Below are 6,000 nucleotides of genomic sequence, written 5' to 3'. Positions count from 1 at the left end.
GACAGAGATGTACAACTTTCATGTTGAGAATTTTCCAAATTCTGTGCGCATGTGTTCGGACAGAGCAACTCTCGCTCGAGCGCATGTAGGCGCGCTCGAGCGAGGCACCTTGTTTTAATTTTTTTTAGTTGTTTGATTCTTTTGTATACTTGTACACATTATTATTGAAGATGTTTAAGAATTGAGATTAGCACCCGAGGTCCCTACAATATCGGCTGAAAACCTTGCGTAATCGATAGTTCTGCTTTGTCTGAACTGGTTCGATAGGTAAAACAATGTCACTTACAAATGATTAAATACTAAACACTTTTTAAGACAAATTTGGAGACCACTAGGGAGTTGAAACAAAGAAATTTGAGTGTAGGGAGTTATGAGAAAGAAATGTTTGGGTTTGGAGATTTTAAAATAATTTGCCCATAAATTAATAACTTCTCTAAAAAATGGATTGGAGCTTTACCCACGCATACTCCAAAAATGACGCCCGTAATAATAACAAAAAAAGTCGTGAGCTGTCAACTAGAGTAGACTTGAACGAACTGCCTGCTAAGCGGCGGAGAACCGCCTCTCCGCCTCGCCACCGTGTTTTGCTCCCCTACCCCTAATCAAAAATAATTTTTTTGTCTCTATTTGGCCAATGTACTAATAATGTTGATATATTAATAAAGTGATAATTTTTAGAAGACTCTTGTATATACCTATTGTCCATCAAAATTATAAATTAATATATCACTAAAATCACAAAATTTAACTAATACAATTTAGTAAAATGTGATTTCATAGTTGTTTGTTTTTTCATGATTAATTCCATTATTATTTTTTTATATGGTGAATTTAATTTTATTACAATGAGCATCACATATATAATAATTTTTCAATATATTAATTCAAATAATATGATGAAACCAGTGAAAAACAAATTAATATTGTAGTGACCCTGCATGGAATCACCTACTAACTGGCAACTAATAGCATACATTAAACTTAATACAGAAAAATACTTAACAGAGTAAAAACGTGCGGAAACATAATCCATAATTTACATATCAGCTTAGTAATATAATCCAGGCTTAAATCTGTAGTGATACAACCATATCGAAATTCTTAAAATTAAACATTATACAGCTAATAAATCGTGCTGTATAAAAACTTTCAAAGCTCCTGCTCCCTAGTCCTGCCTTGAACTACCAGCTCCGTCCATCCTGCGACCTGCCCCATGGAATAGGGTGTCCAAGATAACAACTAGGACGTGAGCGCTACGCCCAGTACATAGACATGAGTAAACATATGTATATAATGCATGCAACATGATGACTGGTACAGGGTCATCTGAAAAGTCATGCTCAGTACCGGCGCCATATGAGTGCTGCCACCGCACGGATCAACCTCTGGGTGCAACCACACTCGTCTAGTACACCAGAGTAGACAGACATAAATGCCCCCGCCGTCGCGGTACTCTCAGTGACAGACTATCGAGTATAGAGATGAGCGGCTCTATAATCAGGTATAACAAGGAATAGGCTCAACGTGTATATGCACATGACATATGAGTATAAAAAACGGTAAATCATACATCATGCCATATAATAATGCCAAATAAATGCAACATATAAACATGTATACTCGCTGGCAATCTCAGTCAATGTGTACGTACCTCTAGGCTAGTTCAAGTATAAAAGGATCCTAGGTTCCAAGCCTATATTCAAAAGTTCACCGTATCACTACATAAATTCTATAAGCCTTAACTAAGCTAATAAGTACTCCCAAAAATTAAATAGATTCCCGGACCATACCTTCGTCCGTCGATGGCCCTTTGAAGTCGCTAGTCCCGGATGACTATAACCGCACCTTGGTTATTCCAGAACCTCTATTATAACCGATAGGGCCCTCAAGTGTATAACTCACACTATATAACTGAAGAAGGAAACTCGGGAATTCGTAATTGAAAATGAACTCTGAACGGCCCTATTTATAGCCAAATTTCTCGGCCAGGATCGGAACTTCCGATTTCGGGATCGGAGCTTCCGATCCAGCTCATTGCGTGCATGTCTGCCACGCCAGGATCGGAACTTCCGATCTACGATCGGAGCTTCCGATCTGCTCTATGACCGACACTTGTCAAAACTCACGACTGAGTCATCGATCATTTTTGACAGCTGGGGATCGGAACTTCCGTTCCAGGATCGGAGCTTCCGTTCCGATCGGAACTTACTATCCGGGATCGGAGCTTACTATCCGGGATCGGAACTTACTATCCGGCCCAAAATGAAAAAACCCAAATTTTACTTCTGAAGTCCAATAACACTCCGAAATTGGTTAAATACCAACCCTTAATCATGTTTAACATATTATTATCTTAAAATGGTATCTGGGTTACTACATTCTCCCCACCTTTAGATATTTCGTCCGCGAAATAACATCTAAAGATAAATCAAGATAACAATATGAAACATCAAACCATGTCTTATTACAACAACGGTAATTACATCTTATATGGTAATCAAAAATACAAAGCAAACAACTCAGGATATTCTGCTCGCATACGACTCTCAGTTTCCCAAGTTGCTTCTTCAACGCCTCGGTGCTGCCACTGTACCATCACAAGTGGTATAGTCTTGTTCCGAAGAACTTTCTCCTTCCTGTCTAGGATACAGATTAGTCGTTCAACAAAAGACAGATCTGGCTCTAGCTGAATATCAGTAGATTGAATCACATGAGATTCATCAGCTATGTACTGTCGAAGCAACGACACATGAAAAACATTGTGTATACTGGAAAGAGATGGCGGTAAAGCCAAACGATAAGCAACATCTCCGATCTTCTCCAGTATCTGAAAAGGCCCAATGTAACGAGGAGACAACTTGCCTTTCACACCGAATCTCATCACCTTCCTAAAAGGTGATACTCGAAGGAACACATATTCACCAGGCTCAAACTGAAGTGGCCTGCGGCGAATATTCGCATAACTAGCTTGTCTATCTTGAGCAACTTTGATCCTATGCTTGATCAAATCTACCTTGTCTACAATCTGCTGCACCAATTCAGGACCCTCGACTTGCCGTTCCCCGACTTCATCCCAGAATAACGGAGTACGACACCGTCGACCATACAATGCCTCGAAAGGTGCCATATCAATACTACGATGATAACTGTTATTGTAGGCAAATTCAATCAAAGGTAACTGATCCTGCCAAGATAAGCCAAAATCCATGACAGAAGAACGTAGCATATCCTCCAGCGTACGAATAGTGCGCTCTGACTGCCCATCAGTCTCCGGATGATACGCAGTGCTCAAACTTAGAGTGGTACCCAACACCTCCTGAAAACTACCCCAAAAACGTGAGGTAAATCGTGGGTCTCTATCACTGACGATACTTACTGGAATCCCATGTAATCGCACAATCTCCTGGATATATAAGCGTGCCATGCGATCATAAGAATACTCCCGGTTATAAGGAATGAAATGTGCTGATTTTGTCAAACAGTCAACGACAACCCAGATAGCATCACACTGACGTGAAGTCATAGGCAAGTGGTAACAAAATCCATAGTCACGTGCTCCCACTTCCATTCGGAAATCTCAAGATTCTGCAGTAATCCACCTGGTCGTCGATGTTCAGCCTTGACCTGTTGACAAACCAAACATCTCGAAATAAATTGATACACACTTCGCTTCATCCCCTTCCACCAGAATCTAGTTCGCATGTCCTTATACATTTTCATACTTCCAGGATGAACTGATAATCGACTCCTGTGAGCTTGAGATAGAATATCATTCCTGAGCTCCGCAACATTAGGTACAACCACTCTATTGGATAGGCACAATAAACCATCTGCCTGAAAATGGAATCCAGATGTATTAACTCCATTCGCTAGACGTGCCAATCGCTGAGTCTTAACATCAGATATCTGAGCATCTCTGATCCGAGAATACAATGCTGGCTCAGATAGAATAGTATACAAACGAATCACATTCCTCCCTTTCTTGTGCTTGAGCGTAAAACTCAATGAACAGCACTCTTGAATCATATGAGATATTTCATTAGTCTGAAGTGCAGACAGTCTCACCTGCCGACTCAAGGCATCAGCAGTAAGATTAGCAGAACCTGGATGATATTTGATTTCACAATCATAATCCTTCAGGAGATCCATCCAGCGTCTCTGTCGCATATTCAACTCTGCCTGAGTGAATAAATACTTCAAACTCTTGTGATCCGTAAATATCTCAAATTTCTCGCCATAAAGATAATGTCTCCAAATCTTGAGCGCAAATACAATGGCGGCTAACTCGAGATCATGCACTGGATAATTACTCTCATGCAACTTCAACTGTCGAGAAGCATAGGCAATAACATGTCCATGCTGTGTCAAAACACATCCTAACCCCTGCCCAGAGGCATCAGTATAGACAACATATCCTCCTGATCCAGAAGGTAGAGCTAGCACAGGTGCAGTAGTAAGACGTCTACGCAGCTCGTGAAATGACTCCTCACAATCCGAGGACCAAATGAAGGCAACATCTTTCCGTGTAAGCTGAGTCAAAGGCCTGGCCAACTGTGAAAAATTCTCGATGAACCGACGGTAATATCCCGCTAGACCCAAGAAACTACGAATCTCAGCAACCGTCGTCGGTCGAGACCAGTTCAGCACTGCCTCTATCTTACTAGGATCAACAGATATCCCTTCATTAGAAATCACATGACCGAGAAATACTACCCGATCAAGCCTGAATTCACACTTGCTTAATTTCGCATATAGCTGCTTATCTCGTAACGTCTGTAGAACAATTCTCAAATGCTGTGCATGCTCATCCTTATTATGAGAATAGACAAGAATATCATCTATGAAAACGATGACAAATCTATCCAGATAATCTCGAAATACCTGATTCATTAGATTCATAAAGACTGCCGGTGCATTCTTCAAACCGAATGGCATCACCAGAAACTCATAATGCCCGTATCTGGTCCTGAAAGCAGTCGTAGATATATCTGAGTCTCGTACCCGCATCTGATGGTATCCAGATCTCAGATCTATCTTCGAATAAACAGAAGTACCCTGTAGTTGATCAAACAGATCATCAATCCGTGGCAAAGGATACTTATTCTTGATGGTGACACGATTCAACTGCCTGTAATCAATACATAATCGCATCGATCCATCTTTTTTCTTGACAAACAAAACAGGTGCTCCCCACGGAGAAACACTCGAACGAATATATCCCTTATCAAGAAGATCTTGCAACTGCTGTTTCAATTCCCTCATCTCTGACGGTGCCAGACGATAAGGTGCTCGGGATATAGGCGTAGTTCCTGGTACTATATCAATACCAAATTCAACCTCTCGAACCGGAGGAAAACCAGGAATCTCATCAGGGAATACGTCAGGAAACTCGCTGACAACCGGTAGCTGATCAATACCCGTACTACTCATGGACATATCAACTGCATAGATGAGGTAGCCCTCCCCACCTGACTCCAAGACATGACATGCCTTCAGAGCCGAAACAAGTGGCATCGGAGGTCGCGCACCCTCACCATAAAAGTACCAACTATCACCCTCAACGGGATGAAACTGTACCAGACGCTGATAACAATCCACAGTAGCGTGATACAAAGTCAGCATATCTATTCCCAAGATACAGTCAAAATCCATCATCGCTAATATCATCAAATTAGCCGATAACACATTACCCTCACACTCCAGAAGGCAACCCATCACTAGACGCTTAGTTACTACCTTCTGCTCCAATGGAGTAGATACAACTAAATCCATATCTAATGATACATAAGGTAATCTATGTCTTTTAACGAAGCGACTAGAAATAAAGGAATGCGATGCTCCAGTATCAATTAATACAAGTGCAGGAATACCACATAACAAGAAGTTACCTGCCAACATGCGATCGCTTCCCTCAGTAGCCTGCTCCTGAGACAGAGCAAACACTTGCCCTTGAGTCTGGGGACGATAACCAGAAGAACTCTGTGGTGCTGGCTGCTGACG

Source organism: Henckelia pumila, chromosome 4 (assembly GCF_033568475.1).
Source record: "Henckelia pumila isolate YLH828 chromosome 4, ASM3356847v2, whole genome shotgun sequence".
In the NCBI taxonomy this organism is placed as follows: domain Eukaryota; kingdom Viridiplantae; phylum Streptophyta; class Magnoliopsida; order Lamiales; family Gesneriaceae; genus Henckelia; species Henckelia pumila.
Note: the sequence above shows the minus strand (reverse complement) of the source record.